Below are 23,654 nucleotides of genomic sequence, written 5' to 3'. Positions count from 1 at the left end.
TCACATATTGTGTTCACCCGGTAGACTATGAGCGGATAAAACATTACCTTTAATGCAATATGTACCTAAAAAATTACTAATAAAACAACATTAATAATTATTATTTTAACTATTTTTATATTGATTTTATTAAGTTATTAATTTTACCATAAATTATTATTGCTCATAGATTTGATAAATAATTGGCAAATACATCATTGCTAAGGCATCTCTAAAAACAAGAAAAGCTGGCATATTTAATTAGCAGTAATGTGGTGAGCAGAGGGAACTGTTTTTTTTTAACAGTTTAATGGATGAAATGAAGAGAGCAGAGATTGGATTGGACAGAGTCCAGGCCAAACAGCAGCATGATCCGTCAGGGATAGAAACACCAAGCTCTCTCTCTCTCTCTCTCTCTCTCTCTCTCAGACACACACACACACACATCTCTCTCTCTCAGGCCGCGTTGTGGGGTGAGAATGTGACTCTGGCACGCAAACGTTTGGCTCTCCAGAGATTTGGCAGCACTGTCCCACCACACAAGTTTCCCAGAAGCAGCTGCTTGCATTGCACAACACACTAATGCCAGGTTATTAAAATGTCCGGGGGCTGAATGTTCATCTGCCTTTACTGCTGACCTGAAACCTGTTTTAGATTTTGTAGTAACAGTCCAGGTTAAAGTGTGCTGGAGGTTTGCTTCTTAAACTGAACTCTCAGCACTTTCAGCATACTGATCATGTGCTCACAGGAGTACTTCATTCACTCAGAACACATTCTTAAAAAACTGAGATGTGAAATTACAATGTAATGTAATGTGATGGTTAATCTACTGTAAGACTTGTTGTAAAGGTGCATCTGACAGTAAATCAAAGGATAGTGTCTACACTGTAAAAAATGTATTATGGAAAACACGCATTTTGAAAAACATTGTTAACATGCTTACATGTTTTAACTGGTTACACGTAATATAGAAAGTATTAGAAAGACAATGCATTTTTAATTGCATGTTTATTTTTATTACTATTGTACATTTTATTTATTTTATCAATATAAATATGTATTAATATTATATTAATATAATATATAATGAAATATATAATATTTTTTATAAAATGCATTTTCTGTTGAATATAATATAAATATCATGTAAATAATATATGTTTTGGTAAGTATAAATCACCTTGAAAATAAATAATACACTCCCAGATAAGTCATATATTTTTATACAGGGTTATATTTTTCAATTCAAGTTTTAATTTATATATATTTATTTTAAATGATTTAGTTACCAAAATTTTTACCAATAATTTAATAATTTGCATTTAGATATTTAGTCTTCTAAATATATTACAAATATATTCATCATAACACATGTATTAAAAAACCCACCCAAATTTTGCATTTATTGTAATACTTAAGCAATAATAAATTAATAATTTACTTAAATTAGTAATTTGCATTAAGGTATTAGCAGCAGTCTTCTGAACATATAAAAAATATATTTCTTACAACACATATAATGTTATTTGTTTAGAATTTCATTATTTATAAGACAATAATATAATATAATTAGTGATGGGCAATGATTAAATTTTTTAAATCATGATTAATTGCATTATTGTCTGTGTTTAATCGCAATTATTCGCATTATGCACAAAACTAATAATGCATTCAAATTTAGTGTACTTTGCACTTTTTTCATTTAAATGTTTTATAGAAAATATGTTATAGTTTGATATAGAAAAACAAGTTATGCTCTTGATCATAACTATAACAGGCTTCTTCCAATTAGAGACCTGCACGATCGCGAGACCCAATGCAGCAGTGTGCAGCGCGGGACAACACTTGATGAGACTCGTGTGTGTGGGATGCAGGAGAATAATTAGGGTGTGATCACACTGGCCAATCTTAACCCCCAAAGCCTGGTTTTTAGTGTGATCGCTTCGTTTAGCAGTCCCTGGCTCGGTTGGAAGAGGTGTGCCAGAGCGCGGTTAAGTTATATATAGATTAGTGAGTGTGAGCGCTAATCGCAGATCTCATGTGCTGCATGATTGCGTGAATATTTCTGAATGACAAAAGAGATAGATTTGTAAAGAAATATATTGTGAGAGGGCTGCGTCCCATATGATTCAGAATAATAAACCACAAAGTTACAAAACAATGCACTCCATTGTGCTAAGCAAGCGCTTCTCTGCTGTCTTCACGTGCTATCGGATACTAATAATTATTGCCGTTAATCAATTAATGCGTTAATAACTTGCCCAGCCCTAAATATAATATAATATAATATAATATAATATAATATAATATAATATAATATAATATAATATAATATAATATAATATAATATAATATAATATAATATAATAAATCAGAGCATATAAACATGAGTAATATGAAAAGGCACATTCAGTCTATTAAAGTTAAAACACGAAGAGCGTATTATGTATATCCTTGATCAACACATAATGCTGTACAAATTGAATTCTGTTTGATTTATAAAGTCATGTGCTTGAACTCTCTCTCTCTTTCTCTTTCTCTCTCAAACACACACACACACACACACACACACACAGCAGTGAGTACTGCACTTGGTTGTTGGGAATAATTTACATTCTATTTGAGCATGTGCCAAAATCATTCCTGTCAGTAATGGTATTTTACAGACAGGCAAATGTGTTTGGGGGTCACTTAATAGCTCATTAGAAATGAGAGCACCTGCCCCCCCACCGCATATACAAACCACAGATGTTACTGGAACAAGCACCAAACTGCTACCCTTCCCTACGATGTTGATAGCCCTCTGTTGGGATCAAACAGCATCAAATTCTGTTTGGAAACAGCAGCCAGGGAATTATGTTTCTCCACTGTTGCCCAAGGGAACTAAATCAGAGTCTGAGCATTGAGGAAAGCATCAATACATCATCCAATCAGCTCCTCAAACAGAAGCTTTGTACCTGGTGCGGTGTGCACAATTGTAGTTCGAGCAGGAATATAAAGAGATTTCTTTGGCATTTGATTGTTAATGGAATAAACCACAAATCTGTACAAGCTTTCGTCTGTAGAGCAGAAAAAGAGATTTTGAGGAATTTACTGGGCTGTGTATTACAAAAGCATCATAAGCGTCATAAATGGTTATGTTTCCAAAGCATCATCCTTTAGATAATGCTTGAAAATTGCCTGAAAACCACAAAATTGAACTAAAAGGGATAGTTCACCCAAATTTAAATTGTGCAATTATTTATAAGCAATATCACAAGAGTAGCAGTGCCAGACAAGTAGGGTTGGGTATCATTTGAAATTGATCAATGCCCAATTCTGCTAATCGATTCCTAGATTTGATTCCAATAAGATAAAAGAATGAAGTCAAACACATAGATGTCAAACTTTTATTCTGTGTCTGCTTTCAAAGCATTATGTTGCAGCTGAATAACATGAGTAAAAATCAGGAGCCTACAGAGCACTTAGGCCTACAAGAGGAACTTTTGCCTTTTTGCTTTTAACAACAATACCACAGCAAAAACAACTATACTAATATACAATTCAAATAGCAAATTGATGAAGACAAGTAAACAGTCAGTAATAAAATAGGAACAAACTAATTAATTAGCAATAGCATAAATAAATACAACTGAACGGACACATACCGGGAACCCACACCGAGACCACTCTTTTCTGTGTTCACGCTTACGCTTCAGACATCTGCAATGCATGCAAACAGAGTGCAAGTTCTTTTCGTTCCTGCACTTAAATTGTTTTATAGTAAATCACGTTAAAATGGAAACGCAGGAATTGTTAAGAAGAATCAAAATGCATGCATCTTTTCAATACTCAACCCTACACAAGGGTTATGAGTGGGATACTGCGTTTATACAACAGTTCAATGGCACAAGTGTGTAAATAAAATGGAGAAAGGAAAAAGTTACTTCAGTTACTTCCTTCAGCCACATATTCAAATCTCAGTTTCACAGTTTCACAGCTGAGTCCAAGCCTCTGTGACTCATTCGAAAATGTCACTTTAGAACTAGTTACAAAGGAACAGAGCTGCTTCATTAAAAGCTTATTGTATTACTGTATTAAAAGCTCACTGTATTATGTGGAGTAGAGTATAATGAGAGAAATGGACTGAGCGAGTGTGCTTACTTACAGTACGTCTGGTACAGAATTCATTCTTCAGCTCAATCTCATATTCACAATAAAATATTAGTGATATCTTTGTCATACTATCCTTTCATCTGTTAAGAGTGATTTCCGATAACAGCGCTGCTCAGTGCATTTGTTGGCTGCATCTTACAAGCTGTTGTTAAAAGTAAAAACTTACCTTGCTTATGTCCTTGTTTCAGTCTCTTTTAATATGAAAGTTTTTACTCCTGACTCCCTTAGATAACCATGTAAATATAAAAATGACCATCCTGAGCTCACACATCAATTCTTTATACTAAATACTATTATTAAATACTACTATTTATATAAATTTTGTTTTGTTGAATAATAATTTTTAATAATCATCAAAAACAACCATCATGCTGTTGCTAGGCAATTCAGTCAAAAGTACAAAGGAAGTGTATAAAGTGATGACCTCAGCAAAATCCAGTGCTCTAGTCTAGAACAAATAATATATTAATGAGACCAAAGATGAATTATATCTCATGTTTAACCACTATAGAGACGGTTATGTGCTGATGCCCTGGAGCTCACATCTTCGAAAACGTCAAAGAAAATTTTCAAATAGATGTTATCTTTCTTAACAAACTGCATATTTGAAGTCTAAACAACTACATTCTCACCCAAAAAACTCATTATGCAGTGTATGATATTTTATTTTAAAAATAATGAAAACAATATTCCATAAATGCACAAAATGAATACATAAATAACTAAACCAGTTTGTGTTGGTACAAACAAAGTGGTGCCGTGATTGTTATAGACTGTATAGATGAGTTTCAGAGGGAAACTGGCATACATTGTACATCTTGGCTTGCCTTCTTCCTCTTCCTGTCTGACACCCAAGGGCGCGCTTGCTGGCACCGCAGTGTTGTGCAGCACTGTGTCACAGTCATTACTGCAGGGAGTAAAGCGCAGACCACCGCTGGATTGGTGAATGTCCCTCAAGCGTAGCTCTCACCTCTCTATTGTGCACCTCAATACTGGCAACCAGTGCACCTCGTTATGCTCAGTGTGTCACTGCCAGTATCAGTCACTGGGTCTCAGAGGGAAAGCTTACACCTCGACCCACAGATCACAATTAAACTCTGCAAATGCAATTTAGCAAATCAGGATGATTGTGAAAAATAGATTCTTCTGCAGCAAAATTATCACAACAAATACATGTTTGTTTATTAATACTTTTATTCAGAGAAGATGCATTAAATAGACCAAAAGTAAAAATATTTCTAATAATTCTCAAATAAATGCTTTTATGTTGAACTATCTATTCATCAAAGAAACGTGAAAAAATATATTACAGTTTACATAAAAGTATTATGCTGCTTAATTATTGTGTTTAATTACAATCAATTTCAAATGTTTGTTAATAATAATATATAGGATTTCTTGAGAAGCAAATAAGCATATTAGAATGACTACTGAGGGATCATGTATTTTGAAATTATATTTTGTATTTTTGAAACATTCATGGGAAATGCAGGTTAAAAATTCAAAAACATTCATAACCTTGCACACAGAGAAGTATTTATAGTTAAGATCTGACATTACCTTTAAAAAATATGTAGTTGCAATGAATGAACAGAAGGAAATGCATCACAATTGAGCTTCAAAACAGGATGTAAAAACACTATAGACATCATATAGTAGTCTATAACTCATTGACCTTTTTGGTTTCTTCCTCACACACAGCTATTGAACGGCTTAAAGAGACTGGAAAATAGACATAAGGACCACAAAAAAAAAAAAAAAAAATAATAATAATAAAAAAAATAAATAAATAAAATAATAATAATAATATATATATATATATATATATATATATATATATATATATATATATATATATATATATATATATATATATATATATATATAGGCTGAGCAAATGATGACAGAATTTTCATTTTTAGATGAACTATCCCTTTAAGTCAGACAGCACAGCGGCTGAGGAATATATGCACAGTTGGTGGCTGCCTGTGTCAAATTTATATCTCTACTCCCTCCAAAAAAAAAAAAAAAAACAGGCACGCATCCGCTCCAAATTCTCTATTTTCTTTTTTCTCAACTCTGAGGGCAGGTGTTGCCAGAGATAAAAGAGAACGCAGAATAAACGAGTGTGCTTGTAATGATGAGGTCCCTTCTCATCCCATCCTTTTCCTTCTTTCTATCTCACTTTGTTAATTTCCCGTCAGCGTCTGATGTCTTGCTTATTACCAGTGGTCTCTGAATCCACAGAATAATTAGCCGAGGAAAATAAACACGGGGTGCCCACAGATGCATGAAGGTCACTGGGTGTCATACTTCACTGTGAGCTGGATGACAAGGGACTTGGGGGGGTGCTGCAGAACGGATGACTGTATTGATTATATTTCATCTCTGCTTTGAGTTATTGGATCTGTGCTGTGCTTGCACGTGCTGGCTGGCTGGGAAATATGCTTCTAATGGCAGGCACAAGCTATGTTTCATATGTATATGTACAGTTTTTTGGTTATATATGTTTCTGTGTCCTCTAAGCTACAGGCACCTATATATCAAGTGCACTTTGATTAGTCATAAAAACAAAAGCAGGGAGAAGGAAACAACTTTGTCTCTTTTGTGCAATAGGGCTTCAGCTTTCAATATATGAGCAATTGGATGTTAGTGTGTAGGAAAGAAATTCATCAAACAAGGAGAGACTCAACAAGTATGGCCAGTGCAAGAGAGCTCCCAGTCATTTGAAATAACTAATAATTAGATACTATTATTTTTAAACACATTTTCTTAACATTTGTGCATGCTTTTATATATTAAAAAATATACATGTATTTACGTATATTTATTATGAATACAGTATATTCGTAATTATGCAATAACCACACTGATGGGGAGTGTTGTGCTTTGCATAGCTCTGTGTTAATATTTAAAAATTTGCATATGATAAGCTTTATATATTTAAACGAAATTTAATTCATATATGGATAATTATGTAATATAACTCTGATAGTGAATGTTATGGACTTTTACAGTGTATATTACCATAAAAAACATTATTTGCATATGACCCGCTTCAATAGTTTAACAAAATATAAAAAATTAAAAAATGCATATATACACAATACTTCACAATGAGGGCGAGTGCTGACCATCAGTCAGATTTTGCAAAAGTCATGTCGCTTTTTTACAACATTTCAACAAACAATTAAGTTAATATCGGGTAACTTACATTTTAGGGACAATATTTCCATTTAATTGGTTTATTTTTTTGCTCCAACAACACAAATAGTCAGAGACTAATCACGTAATCATGTTCTTGAATGAATCAGTGCTTTTGAATGAATCGGCTCAATGAGTCACTCAGAAAGAAGCCACTTGTTTCATTCCTGAAAGAATCAGCATTTTTGAATGAATCATTTCAATTAATGGTTAAAACACAACACTTCTCGATGTTCAGAGATCCATGCAATGATTCTTATCCCAAAAAAACTGAAATTAATATATAAAAAATTTGTTTGAGCACTTAGAAGTTTATTAGATTTTATCAGATTTTTTTCATGATCTCTTTATTTAAGGCACACATCAAACATGTCACAAGAGACAATATACAAACAGTAAAAAAGGGCAACTACCAAAGAAGGTAAAAGTGATGTCAAATAGAGAAAAAGGGACAGAAAAGACTTTAAAAAATTATTTGACTTCCTAAGGCCAAAGCAGACTCTTTTCACCACCCCATGGATAAGTGCAAAACGGATACTGTATCAAACCAAAGCACATACAAAAATATTAATAAAAAGACTGCTATTTTACATAAACTCATCCAAGTATGCCCAGAGACAGAGAAGACCTTTTCCCCGAGACAGCTCTAAATGGCTCCAGGCTACATCTGGTATTGCTGATAAAGTCTTGCTCTGGCTCCTCCAACCAGATATATCATAAAATGATTGGGCTTTAGGACTCCGCAGGCTGTTCCTTTGGGAAGTCTGACTTTCCCCATCCTCAGCTGAACACTACTAAATCAACAAAGCAGCAGCACTTCAGTGGCTTTTTGTAGACTAGCTAGGCCAGAGGGCATGCCATCACTAAGACGCCAGGGAAGATTTGGACCCTCTGGCACTTTTTATTCAAGTTGCTTGGGCCGGTCCTTGGTTTTATCAGAATTAATGCAGATTTAATGTTGCGAAAGACTCCCTCCCCCTCTCGCTCCGCATGCATACGCATTTTATAACAAGAGGAGTGGTTCAAACTGTACATAATAAGACCAATTCCATTATCCTCATGTTCACTCTGTGGATTCATAACAAATTAGCCTACAGCGAAATTGCCCAAAGCAACAAGAAATCATGTTGCATCTTAGCCTTTTATTTTAAAGTGACACGGCATAGTCATAAATATGCTAACGTTGTGGCTCAGTAAGAATAAAGACTGTTTTGCTTGCTTTATTTACAAGAAAATCCATGCTTTTGTAACAAAGCAGAGTATTATAATTGGTGATGCTTGCTAAGGCACTTACTAGATTGCACAATATTACTCATAATCAGGGTTAGGGGCTTTGAAAAATGCTAAACTTCAGTGCATAATTTGTCCTGCACCATTTGTGTCTTCCTGAAGCTTGGCACTAGCAATGCTAATGTTACGGGTTCAATTCCCAGGGAATGCATGCATTGAAAAAACCTAAAGCTTGTAATGGGAATCACTTTGGATAAAAGCGCCCACCAAATGCATAAAGGTATATGCTATGGAGTTGAGTCAGAAAGTAGCCATCCTAGTGAACACTGAGAATACCAGAGCAACCATGCCCTGGCATCCACCCAAAACACTTAGTTGCAACTTTTGCATAAGCAAGCCCATTTTCTTGTAGGATAAAACTTTAAATATACTTTAAATATTGTAAGTTATTTGTTTACGATGGTGAATGCACTTAAGCACTTTTTAGTGTTCAACATATTGTCTACAAACCTCATTTTAGGAAGGTCTTGGCAGACACTTTCGTACTCAACTGATATGAAAGTGCATATATTGTCTATGAATAAGACTTAAAGCTGCTGTAAGCATTTTTTTAATACTCTGGCTCTCTGCCAATGACGTCATTTGGAGCAAGACTATCCGATGAAACTTGTTTGATTTTTTTTTTTTTTAAACAGAAATATGCTTGCAACAGTGTTAGACAGGGCATTATGCATAGAATTCTTAAATCTAAACCATTGGAAAAAATTAAATAAAAATACAGTTGCCAGTCTCTCCAGTTATCTCTCCAGTTGTCTGTGAATTATTGGTGAGTATTTTTTTTGTGATTCTTTCTGCATCTACCTAAGTTGCACCAAAATATTTTAAATGGATGCAAGAACATTTGTCATTAACAACTAAAAGAAGGAAATTGGAAGTGCTGTCTCCCTTTTTGTTAGAGAAAAAAAAAAACATTGGGAGGTCTAAACGATTATTATAATTTTTTAAGAAGTCTTTTATGCTCACCAATGCTGCAATTATTTTATCAAAATGACAGTAAAACTGTAATATTGTTAAATATTATCACAATTTAAAAATGTTTAAAATATTTCTATTTGATATTTTAAAATGTCATTTATTCCTGTGATGCAAAGCTGAATTTTCAGCATCATTACTCCAGTCTTCAGTGTCACATGATCCTTCAGAAATCTTTCTAATATGCTGATTTGCTGCTAATGATACAGTTTGTATCCTTTTCAATTTTTTTTCAGGATTCTTTAATGAATAGAAAGTTCAAAAGAAAAGCATATATCTGAAATAGATCTGTTTAACTATGTAAAAGTCTTTACTATCCCTTCAGATCAATTTATTGCATCTTTGAAAAATTCAAAAATCTTACTGACAAATGTTTAAACAATAATGTATTTATTTATTTCAATGCATTCAAATAATGCAATCATTTAATAATAAAGCTAAAGCTAGTAGATGGACCTGTCCAGAGCAACCGTTGAACTCACCAGACATCTCATAATCTTCAGAGTAAACATCAGGTCAAAGAATCAAGGATGACCCAAGCAGAACGCACTGACCTGACAACTGCATCAGCACACACATCTATTAACTAGAACACATGAGACCAGCACAGCGATTCTATCTGACAAGCTACAGTAACATTCAGCCGAGCTCATGCAATCCACTTCACTGCCAGAGAGACTAAAAAAGCAGCATTTTAAAGACCACCCAGCAGACCGCTATATATAGCATGCGTTGACTGCTGGACCATTTGTCAGGATGTGACAATTCAAGTGTGGATTAACGCAGAGGGACTAACCAGTGCTGAGTGAGAGAGAAGATGCAAATGAGATGCAGGAATGGTTTACAACAAACAAATCCACATTTTGAGAAACTATCTACAAGCTGTGCTGCCCATTTTTTTTCTTCTAAAGGTGTTTATTATTCTATTGGATTAGCATATCATAAATAATGCACACTGTCCTATATAAAACCATCTGTTGTTTGGCTTGTCTTTGTAGATATTTAAAAATCACACAACCTGAAGTGTTTTCTCTCAAATTGCTGAGTGAGAGAGAAAAAAAAAAAAAGAAGCCTAAATTTGTTGTGACAAACATTAAAAGTAATCAAAAGTCGACAGCTTTTCAATAGCATCAGAAAACTTTCATGCTTTCTGTCTGGATTGTGGTGCAAACGCATTTATTATTTTATGCATCAATCAGTTGTTCAGAAAAGACTAGCTTTAAATCTAGTTTTTTCCATACTTCTTCAGGCAAAAAGAAGACATTTGCTGTTTTTCTGTGACTGTGTCATATTCAGACAACAATACCGGTTTGATTTAGTCGATGTTTCTGGGGCAAAACAATTTAGACTCACTTCTCTCGGCCGAGTGGCACTGCACTGCAGCCACTCCAATCAACAAGCAGCTATGCAGATGAACTATTGTACAACTATTTACAACATACTTTACCAGCGGGGGTCTTTCAAGTCCAGCATGCACAGGATACTAACACACAAACATAAAAGGGCATTCATTTATAGCCTGATAAGAAAAAGGGGAGAAAATGTCTCTAAAATGTATGTAACTTCTAATAATTGAAAAACACTTTGAATCCAACAGCATTTGCAACTCATTTCTCTTCAGTAATGTGACATATTCATGAGCAAGAAATGAATGAATTGGAATTCAGCCAAACCTGAATGTGATTTTGGATTGTGAAGGCCTTCTCTACTGAAACACTTTTTATGTGGGATATGGAAGCAAAAGGTTTCATTTATTTTTGAGAGCATTCCCATTTGTATGTATCTTCAGTTTCTTTATCAGATCTATCATTATATGCTATTATTGTTAATTGTACTGCTTTAATTTGATCATGTATTACTGACAAATGTATTATTGCATACACAGCCTTGGTGCATAGATAAAAATATGATTCAGAGGCAATGCAAGTTATTAAATTTTCCTGCAAGTTTAAAAAGACAAGTTGTATAAAGTAAAAAAACAGGGTCATATTGATTTCATATTATGTACAAAAGTATTTGTTTATATGTACAGGTTTTATGAAGGTACATTTAAGACCATTCTAAGATCAAGTAAAGAAAATTTAAGGACTATATCCAGTGGAAAGCAATACATCAATGTGGTCTCTAAATGAAAATGTTTCATTTCAGCACTTGACAGTTTGAAAATAATGCAGATGTTACAGATCTCTTCATTACTTTTTACAGAAATAACCTTCACTGTGCCTTCTGATCACACTGCAAAAAAAAGTGAGAGGAAACTGATTTGTTCTAAAACAAGAACAAATAACTATATAGGCTCAGAAGACTTGTAGGACTTCAATGTGGATCAGTGGATGACTGTCCAAATTACAGTTTCAGTGCAGCTTCAAAGGGCTCTACACAATCCCATCTGAGAAATAAGGGTCTTATCTAGTGAAACGATTCATTTTTAATGACTGAAGAAAGAAAGACATGAACATCTTGGATGACATGTGGGTGATTAGATTATCTGGATATTTTAGTTCTTAAATTTTGTTTAAAATTTGTTTGACTTCATTCATTCAGTTCGCATATTAAGTAATTGTTTTTTGATTTAAAGGTGTTTAAATATTTTCATTAAAATACTGAGGGAGATTTTTTTGAAGTATTCAACACTTAAGAATTTCTGCTCCAATTTGAGACCTTTATAGACCTTAATTTGTGGATGGACGTCTTTTAAAGCCTTTTTAAGACCTGCAGAAACACTGTATGTAATTGTTTATGGTTCCAGATACTGAACTGGTGACAGAGAGAATCATTATCTCAAGCGGAATACCCTTAAATCTAATATACTGAAATAATATTTGTTTTCTTCATTTTCACAGAATCGGGGATAATCACACTTAGAGGACATTGTTTTATGGTATTAATTAGCCAAATATAGAATCTGCTTCTGTTTGGACCAAATTTGCATATTAAAATCCAAGCACTAATCCTTGTATTTGCCGACAAACAGTATTTTGCTGATGTAAATCCCCATCAGATTTGTTGTGCTCGTAAACTTTTCCCCCACTGTAGTGCATAATGGGCCATAGTAACAGCTCAGTCAATTGAATTACTTATCTTTACTGTCTAATAAACTATAAATGCTCCATGCAACAACAACACAGCACATAATGTCATAGATTTTTTTATAGATCAAATGAATCATTCATTCATATAACCTTCTCTTCCCAAATTCAATTAAAGCTTTCTCGTCCAATGGTGAATGCTGTTCCCGCCCTGTCGACTCCTCCCGGTCTATTCATCATTGGCTGTTGTTGCTGCCCGTCTCAATCACTTTGCTTTCCTCCTCTAGTTTGGGTATGATGAACGAGCTGGAGGGACTCTCATCTATCTGCTCGGCACCTCCATTTATCGCCGTGGCTGAAAAATAGATGGTGTATGAAGTGTAATTTGGTGCTGTAGCGAGGCTTCTGTCCCAGTGGATGTGTCGTGGGACTTTGATTAAATCCTTCTTATAGGAAATCGATACATTCTTCATTAGGCCTCTCCTTCTACAAGCCTAGGCATTTTCCTTCTTATGCATTTAACCCACACACATAGATGAGGGGGATGAGGTGGAAAACGGAAGAGTATATGAGAGGATGTAGGATGGTTGGAGGCTAAAAGGAGGAGTGAGCAGGAGAGGATAAGGAAAGGGTAGCCTGACCCAGTATTTAAGGGGAAAAAAAGGAAAGTTTAGGGGAATATGGGTGAAAAAAGACAAATGAAGAAAGCATAAGGAATGACCAAGCAAAAGAGAGAGAAAGATTTTTCAAAACAAAGTGAGCCACCTATCTAGAGAGCATCATAAAGCACTTTCTTTAGGTCAAAATCTAATGCGTTTCTATACGATGCAATACCACACTGTACCTGTACTATACAACCGTAAAGAAAAGATTCATTCAAATGATCAAAAGTGACAGTAAATATATTTGCAGCATTAAAATAAATGCTTGAGCAGCGTGAGACACTGAAGACTGGAGTAATGATGCTGAAAATTCAGCTTTGCGTCACGGAAGTAAATTATAAATTCCAATGGAAAACAGTTACTTGAAATTGTAATAACATTTCACAATATTACTGTTTGGGTGGGGTATGATGAAAATCTCTATATCAGAGTATTACTCACTTTATATCACGGTAACAGAAAATATCACATTATAAAGTTTTTTATGCAGCATATTCAACCAATTTATCTTTGTATATTACCTTATAAATGCAATAAAGATTAAGAATTTCAGTTAAATACTCTATAAAAATACAAGTCAACTTGATGACCAAAAAGTTAAGATTATACATAACATGAATGACAAGCCTTGCATTAGTACAAAAAAAAAAAAAAATACTAATATTATAAACGGAATATTTCAGACCCTGTACATATAAACATACACATACGTTACTCAGTTTGAATGGTATAGAAAAGTATAATATTCATTTCTTATTATATACTGTATATGCTGTGTATTTTTGTGTTTATTAGAGCACTGAGTTGTTAACTTAAAAACACAAATGTCTATTGCAATTAATTGTGATTCATACAGTTAAAAAAAAAAAGAAGTGTACAAATCTATTTTCTGTAAACATGCCTGAACGTGTCAAAGGTGCTATAAATAAAGACTCCACACATTAGCGCTCTTCCCGTGAAGCTCACAACTGTTTCCAATGGAGGATGTGTGACGAGTTGCTACCTATGTGAAGCGTTTCATATCAGTGACACGTGAAGAAGATATCACAGCAGTCACTGTTTTAGATTTGAAGTCATGCCTGGGAGACACCCAATTCCCTTCATGCATGCCACACACTGCACGGCGCTCGACTCCAGTGGATTAAACCAAATCACAAAAGATCAACAGTCAATATTGCAAATGCTAAAAGGCTGGCGGGCACAAGCTGTGCTGCTAGACATGACTTGAGAGAGTGAGAGAGAGAGAGCAAAAGAAACAAAAATCACCGCTAATGACCAGCACTTGCCATATGGGTGGGCTGAACACTGAGGCACATGCTTTCATCAAAACAGAACAAAACTTGACCACATGGCAGGCTCTCCCAGCCAAATGCCTCAAAGCGGTGCACAAATGGCTATATGTGGCCAAATTTACTAAGAACATCAGGTTAGCCTTCTCTAAATAAGATCTATTACAGCATCTCACCTTTAAACGCACTAGCCAAGCAGCTATAAAAACATTACTGCCAATAAATAACATGCATCGTTTAGATTTAGCAGGCAGAATGCTTAGAACTTTCCGGACAAGTTACCATGTTAAATCATTTGAAAGGCCAGAAACAAAACTCCTCCTTGTTTCCGGCCCTGGATGAAATATTCAATTTATTTCTCCCCTGTTGATAGACTGTCTGGCCTGCGCTGGCCCAGCATAAGGCCGACCTCTGCCAAAGGTATTTTAATGAGTTTGTGATTGTCACCTTCTGTCAATTTCAATTTGAGATGAAGAACTCCCTGGAGGCTAATTTGCTCTTGCAAGCAGTACGTTACTTCCAATTGGCAGCTAGCGGCGGACGCTACATGCTTTGTAAGTACCCATATATCTTTTTATTTCCCCTTTACTTTATCAGACACATACTCTGCATCCCAATTCTCATACTACGTGTCCTATATAGTACAGTACAAATGTAAAGGTTATGTTCAGAATAGCTACTGATATATATGCAGTATGAAGCATGTATTGTGGAATGCAAATTTTCTAAACACATGGAATACCCAGATGACTACATGAGAAAATGTTACACTGGGTACTGTATCCCGTAAAGCAATGCACACAGCTTGAGCTACCTTTTTTTTTAGTGTGATAAATGAACTGACAATTCAATTGTTGATGAAGTATGATTTTTAAGTGTTCTTTGACTTGTGATGAAATATCAACTATAAGTCATTTACTATAAATTAATTTATAAATCACATTTACATGTACCACATGTTGTTCTAAACCTGATTTTCTTCTTCCGCTGAACACAAAAGAAGATGTTTTGAAGAATGTTGGTAGACACTGACTTCCATAGTATGAGGAAAACAATTCTATGGAAGCCAATGGGGACCAGAAACTGTTTAATTACCAACATTCTATCCCGTTAAATTATACAATTGTTCAAAGTTTTTCGATAGTACAGTTCGTAGCACAGTTAGTGTGCAGTTTTTTTTTTTGGTTTAAATTAATGCTTTGTATGAAATTAATCAAAAGTGTCTAAGATTTCTGTTCCTATTAAGCATTTTATGTTGTTTTTAACAACATTGATAATAAGAAATGTCTTTCTTTAGCAACAAATAGGCATTTAAGAACAATTGCTGAAGGTTCATATGACACTAAAGACTGGAGAAAAGCCATTAAATTTTAAAATATATTAAAATAGAAAACAACTAAATTGTAATCATATTTCACAATATTTTGTATTGTATTTTCAATCAAATCAATGCATACCACACTTTTTCCAAAAACAATTTAAAAATCCTACATACTCCAAACTTTTGAATGGCAGTGTATAGTATAACATAGTATAACAATTAACATGGTACTTGAAGAACTTATACTTAAAAATAGCCATGCAATTATTTTAAATATTTAAACTTTTCCAGTCTGATGGCTCCTCAGCTCACTTTAGCATACATTATATTAGGGAATATTCAGAAGCGGATCATAACTTTTCTTGACTCATTATTGGACTGGAATGCCAAAAGCCGTCATGTATTTATCCTCACTGCAAGGAAACCCATATTTAATGTAGTCGTGACCCTCCAGTCCATAACTGCTGCCCAAAACTATGTGCTTTCTTTTCAGAGAAGCTTACTGTACTTTGGGTGTGAAGTATAAGTATGTGAATTGGGATGCAGCCATACTAATGCTAATGCTTTGCTCTCCTCCGAGCCTTGTATATTTATCTCATATTTCTTCTCATTCTTCCCTTTCTTTCTTTCCTTGGCTTGCTGAAGGGGAGGTTCATTATGTGCTCCCCATCTCAAGGTTTTGTGGCTGACACTCAAGGTTTCTGCTCAGCTTAGTGGATCATCCATCAGAGCGAAGCTGCCTGTGCTGCTTTCATAGCTGAATGATCCAGAAACTCTTCTCAGTCTTCAAATGGTGTTAAGATAGAAAATAAAGGGTAGTAACACCAGCTTGAGGTTACAGGTTGCTTAAAGGGAACATTTACGCAAAAATATCAATTCTGTCATCACTTACCATGGTGATTCCATGGTATTGAAATAAAATACAATGGAGGTCAACGGAACCAAAACCGTTTGGTTACCAGCAATCTTCATAATACAACCTTGATAAAACAAATGATAAAAAGTGCATTGATTTCCTATGTAAGGACAATAAAATAAAAAAATAAAAACAGAAGTTAATAGGAACTGGAACTGTTTGGTGCAGCATTTTTTTTTAAATATCTTCTTCTGCAGAAGATAGAAAGTCAGAGTTGGAACAAGGGTGAATAAAGGGTTAACATCAGTTTCCCTTGTATGATCAATAAAATACAATAGAAATTAAAAGCAACCAAATCCAATTGATTACCAGCATTCTTCATAATATTTTCTGCAGATAACACCACAAAATTTTTAAAGCCGATAAGTCATAAAGGTTTGCAATGAGGGTGTGTAAATGATGACAGCATATTCATTTTTGGGTGATCTGTTGGTTGAGCTTGTTAACACCTTATGAAAGTGATCTGTTAGCATTCACATTCATCTCAACAGGACCAGCAGCAGGACCACCCAGAATTATGCAAACTGAACAAATCTTTATGACAACACTGACTGGCTGCATTGACAACATTGAGAGTACTTTTGTCATTTTGATTGACACTTGTCACGTCACCTTGCTCAGACCCATCTTGGCCATTCATTATAAGATCACAGACATGCATACAAAATGCATTTCAGGTCTCAATCACCGCCATCACAATACCACCTCCATATTTAATCACACACTTGCATATTTGTTAAATTAATAGATTGTTAATGGACTGTTAAATTAAACTGTATCCTATTTTTTTTTTGCTTTCAATAAATGTTGTTCGCTCCTGAACTACCGCCGTTGCTGTTTTCTGCAGTCAGATACTCTCTCGGGCTGTTGTCAGAATAAAGAGGCATTCTGTACACTTTTCTTTGATGTCTGTGACCCGAAGAGAGGAGAGAAGAGAAGACGGCAAGATACTTAAAAGACACTGCTCTGGGAGAAGGAGGAAGAGGGAGCAGGCAGGGAGGAGACATAAGGTACGAGGGAGGAAGAAGAGGAGAGGTACAAAGAAATGTTTGCTCTGTCTCCGTGCTCCTGAGCCTCAGAAGAGTGAAAAAAGACTTTAGTCTACATTAACAAAGAACTGTGATTTCAAACATATACAGTCACAAAAAGAATGTAAAAAAGCTGAGGGAAGGAACATGGCAAAGAACTGCAATGACGTTATGGGCTTCTGGAAAAATACTTTTCGTACTACAAAAGGCTTTTTGAATCAAAACTTTTATGAGCTGAGTATTCATAGAAGAATTGCTAGAAGAATTTTCACTCCATGGCATTTTTAGAAAAGTGTAAAAGCACCAATATTAGCACCAATATTGGCAATATTTATTTATTAGTGTTGATGCATACAGAAATGATATCACCCGAAAATTGTAAAAAAAAATGTCTTGACTTGTGATAATTGTACAGTAGTTTTGGGTGGCAAAAAATGAAAATGTCCACATTCTAGTCCATCATTGTATGCTAGCCATATAAATTAAATGGACAAAATTGTCTAATTAAGAAGTTTTAACCTTTACAGGGCGATAGACCTTATATATTATTCAGTCCTTAAAAACTTGGAACAATTACAATTTCTGTGTAGGGAGAATTTTATATATATATATATATATATATATATATATATATATATATATATATATATGAACCCATCAGACTCCCTCCCTTAAGGAAAATAATAACATAAATAATTTGTGTGTTGACTTGAAAAAAATGTAAATTGATTTTAAAATGTCTTATCATTTGCTATGTTAAATGGTTAAATGTAAAAGTCTGATATCAATTTCCTTCTTGTGTATGGTTTATGGTCAGCACATCTGTTTAACTGCACTGCAGATGCTACAGATGGTGGTTATTCGAGTACAGACTCTATTAATTCAATACTAATTTAAATAACCTGTTTTGCCTCACTGACAATTTAGATTATCATAAACAGATCAGAATGGAGAAAAAAATGCACTTGCATTTTCTTTTCGACATGTTGAATACAGATCTTTCTTTAATACAATAAAAACATAAATAATTACATTTACCCAAAAGCTTTGGCATTACTCACCGTTAATAACACTTACAGCATCAGCAGTAATCAATTAGAGAAAACATGACCATCGGAGGGCTCAATGAACTATTTAATCACCTCTATGTCAATACACTGACCTTGCTAAATCGCAAAAGGAAATCCATATTGTTTAGCTACGATTTTAAATTGCATCACTTTTGCCCATAAAAAATGTCCAAGCCTTTAATTCAAAGCGAGCATATCACAAACCTCATGTCTAAATTCAGGTGCAAAACCACATGAATGATTATCCACTCAGTTATCTTTCTTTCTGTTTGAACTCGGTCGAACGCTGATCCAACCGCAATAGGAAATAACAGGGTATCCATAATACACAGAGCTAAAGCTGCGGTGGTTGTTTAGAGAGGGGGAGCAGTAGAAATGGTTCAAGTGAAGCGTGTCTGATTGCAACACTGCGTTGATTTGGTTGCGGTGCCATACGGCCATAATGCGGCGGTCATTCTGATAGCTTGCAAATCGTCGCTATAATTACTTCTCGCCAAATCCAGATGAAGATCCTTATTCCAGATTAATTATCTTAATCACAGCATATCAGAGTCAGTTGAACCCACGGCGTCAGAATGTGAATCAATGTGTGATGACATTGAAAGGGCAGCGACGTCTGAGACATTCTGATAATTATGCATGGACAGGGATCCAATGACAAAACAAATCAGTTAGGTTCATCTCTGAAGTGGAACCGGCCTTGGAATTATACAAATGTATTGTGGAACTGTGATGAGACAGACAATGGTTTAAAAGTCACACGCTTGTGGAACGGAAGACTCACACTTCCCTTCCACTTACTGTTTACCATCACCTTACTATTTAACTTAATAACAGTAACAGCATGCTTGAATATGAACCACATTTTTGGTCCTAGGAGGGACACAAGTCCCTTATTCATATCACATCTTTATGTACGCCTGTGATTCTTTGCAGAATCATAATGAGCTGTTTGAAGTGTTAAACTATCTAACTGTGTAACCCCCATCTTCCCTAGTGACTTCTTGGCCTCAGCGGTATGTAAATGAATCCAAACACATTTAATAATTAACATAGAACAGTTTGTCACCATATTACATTCAAATTTCAACTTTAAAAATTAGGGCACCTTGTTTTATACTATAGTACTGTCGTTACGGAAAGTATTTAGACCCCCTTACATTTTTTAATTTTGAAGGGCAGGGAGATAAAACTTTGTTATATTGCAGCCATTTGCTAAAATCATTAAAGTTCATTAAGCTCATTAATGTACACACAGCACCCCATATTGATAGAAAAACACAGAATTATTGACATTTTTGCACATTTGAAAAAGGAAGGTGATCCGTTGCCATATACACAGCATTTTACACGTTAATTCAGTCTCTAATAATAATACTATCAGTTAATAAATGTTGAGCAAGGTAATCATTCTCTTAGTATTTGACCCTACAGAATGGAAAAGTATTGACCGACTGCAAAGTCAACATCATTTCTTCCTTAAAGCAGCACAAGGAAAAAAAGCCATTCATGAATAAATTATTTACAGTGGTATTCTGTATCAAGTGTTCTGGGCAATCGCTGCAGTTTTTCCAAATCAAAGGCTGACAGCCGGCAGTCTGTGAGGTTCTCGGATTGCTGGCAGGAGATGCCGAGGAACAATGGGGCATCCCAGGGAACTGCTCTGTTCATGCTTTACATTATAGATTTCCAGTACAACACCAACTCATGCAATCTACAGAAATCTTCTGATGAATTCCTAACGGTTCGCTGCCCTGACACTGCTGTTGATTTTGAATACAAGAATGTGGTGCAGTAATACTGTAGAATTTCTGCTAAAAATACAGTTATACTGTTAAATGTTATCACAGTTTAAAATAACCAAACTATAAGTTTTCTATCAAAGCTTAAGAAAAAAATCAAAACCAAAAAGTAATTTTGAAATTTTATCTTGCAAGTCTGACTTTTTTCACAATTGCAAGATATAAATGCAGAATTGCGAGATACCAACGGATAATTAAGAGAAAAAAGTCAGAATCCCGCAGTTGTGAAAAATTTGCAATTTTGAGAAATCCGGTTTGTGAAAATAGAAATGCACAAAAAAGTCAAAAGAACTGTGAGATTGGGAGAATGTTTTATTTAAATGATTAAATGTAAACTCAGAATTCTGAGATAAAAAAAGGCAGAATTATGAAATGTAAACAAAGAATTCTGAGAAAAAAGTGAGAATTGCTGAGATGTAAACTCAAAATTCATAATTTTTAATTTAATGTCACAATTCTGAATTTTTTTCTAATACACTGCAGTTGTGAGTTACATCTCACAGTTCTGAGACAAAAGAATTGTCCAATTCGTGAGACAAACTCAAAATTGCAGAATTGTTAAATGTAATGTCAGAAATCAGAGAAAAAGCCAGAATGTAAAATGTAAAAGTATTATCAATTTTAATTATTTATTTATTTATTTTATAAAACTGAATTCAATCTTGCAATTCTGACTTTTTTCTCATAATTATTAGTCCCTTGTACCAAATGTTTCCTCTTTAGCTGTGTCATCTCAGATCTGTCTGAGTCTGAGTGGGCTGAGATGTAGACATCTTTAGGGGCACAATGTGCCCTCTGCATGTTGAACACTGATCCAACTTACAATTCTCTACAAACAGATGTATAAGACTGAGGGGCTGAGAAACACCCTGTGGTATTCATTAGTCAGGAGCTGATCCTGCTGCACTGTACAGCAGCGCTCAGGGCAAGCCAATGCTAATGCGGCAGGACCTTCCAGGATATATGGCATGTGGTCAGACCGGGTGAATAACATCCCCCTCCTATTACATTCTCCTCCTCTCCCTGCCCTTCAACTTAGGACCAGCCATGAAATCATGTCTACATGGTAACCCCTGTTCTATGGAAAATCTTGTGAGATTTACATGCAACATTCACGCAACAGTCTATCAATCCATCTATTTAGACAAGTCTATTTCTAAAACAGATTATTTAAAAAATAAGAGCAAATAAAATAATAATACAAACGTCTTTTCACCACCAACAGACATTCAGCCAAAGTGCTGTACTATAAAAGAACAGCAATAATATTCGTGGAAAATAAAATCAAATACATTTAAATTAAAATGTTTTTTTATCTTTTATAATTATCATTTTTGTATCTACAGTAAAGGCATTAAGATCTGCAATGTAAATAATAAAATAAATAATCATAATAAAATAAAATAAAATAAAATAAAATACAAGATTAACAATAAAATAAAATAAAAGTAGTATCACTATAAAATAACAAGATAACCTGTAAAAGAAGCTGCTTGACGCATGATTTCACAACAACACAGTATAGCGTGAAAATGCTGACATATCCAGGTGAAAACATAAAGCGAAGAGTCTGATTTAACCTGCCAGTTGTCTCTCAGGAGAGCAGAGAAGTCAAGAGAACAGTCAGTAGAAAGACTAGCCTCTTGAATTGATCATGCCAGGAATCAATGGTTCTATGGTCTCTAGCTACTTGTTAGAAGAGATCAAACCACCTTTTGAGGTCTCTGGAAATAAAGGCAGGGAGCACGCAACGACCCCAGCTTTAACACACGCACAGTCACACAGAACACACGAGTGTGTCCACCCTCCAAAATACCATGTCCTCATGTAATAATTTACTCCTACCTGCATCTGGGATAGATTAATTAGGCCTGCAGAGAGCTCTGGCACTGCGTACAATCATTTACAAGAGGCTGGAGGGGTCTTACTATTTCAAACGAATTGGCACAACAATTAAGAGTGTTAAGAAAAAACGCAGAAGGCTGATAAATGGAGAGAAAAAAACATGGAAGGTTGAGAAATAAGTATAGAGACAAAGAAAGGACATTTAAGGAGAAAGAGATACAAAGTTTCGATAATATACTTAGAGTATAATAAGAAAGAGAAGAACGCCTCTCGGAAATGTAGGCAGTAATTTTCTTATTTTCAGAATATTATTGGAGTATTATATTTTACAAGAAAATACAAGTTTAGTCCTTCTACTTAAAAATGTAACATTTTATTCAAAAGAGTTACTTATGGAAGCAACGTTTTAACTCACAGTTAATTCTGAGTTAATTCTGAGTTCATATCGCACAATTCTTTTGAAAATACTTTTTTTCAAAATTGCGAGATATAAACTTGCCGTTCTGAGAAATATATTAGAATTGCACAATGTTAACTCGCAACTGTGAGTGTATAATTGTAAGCTTGAATAACACAATAAAAAAAAATATTTAAAAAAATTAAATTGAGATAAAAATTTGCAGTTAATTTTTTTTTTATTCCATGGTGCAACCTCCCCCCCCCAAGAATTCAGATGTAAAAATTCATACAGTAACTGCAAGGTGTGAACTCAGTCAGAATTGCTAACAGACTAAGAATTGTGAGAATTTGTAGTTTATGTATATATCTCACAATTCTGAATTTATATTTGGAGTTTATAAACTAACTCTGAACTGTGAGATACAGTATAACCTTGGCTTCATACTTGCTGTTTCTTTGTCATTTTTTGTGAAATGTTATTTTTTGGGATGAAAATGGTTTTCAAAATAAATCCTGCACCACTTTCTTTTTCAGTGTAGCTTTCTGTGATTTCAAATGTAACATTTCTATCAATCAATCAGGGCTTTATCAACAAATAACTTTTAAAGGATGACATGTTTGAGAGGACAATAGATGTTGATCCAGGAACACATGGACGGGTTTGTGCATTCAAAAACATTGAAACAGAGCACG

The 23,654-nt window shown here is 34.6% G+C and overlaps 1 protein-coding gene across 4 annotated transcripts in view; it reads right to left on the bottom strand.

Annotated features, from left to right (window-relative positions):
* LOC113105087 (RNA-binding protein Raly-like) overlaps positions 1–23,654 on the bottom strand; it is a 66,975-nt gene that overhangs the window by 15,969 nt on the left and 27,352 nt on the right. For 2 of the 4 annotated variants that reach the window (XM_026266199.1, XM_026266200.1), the window contains one exon: positions 12,783–12,984. The exons of the other annotated variants lie outside the window; for them this stretch is intronic. The gene's annotated coding sequence lies outside the window, so the exon portion shown is untranslated. The remainder of the gene's footprint in view (positions 1–12,782; positions 12,985–23,654) is intronic. 4 annotated transcript variants of the gene reach the window in all.

The sequence above is a fragment of the Carassius auratus genome, chromosome 6 (assembly GCF_003368295.1).
Source record: "Carassius auratus strain Wakin chromosome 6, ASM336829v1, whole genome shotgun sequence".
NCBI classification, from domain to species: Eukaryota; Metazoa; Chordata; class Actinopteri; order Cypriniformes; family Cyprinidae; genus Carassius; species Carassius auratus.
The sequence above is the reverse complement of the archived record's forward strand: the minus strand, read 5'-3'. Positions and strand labels throughout refer to the sequence as shown.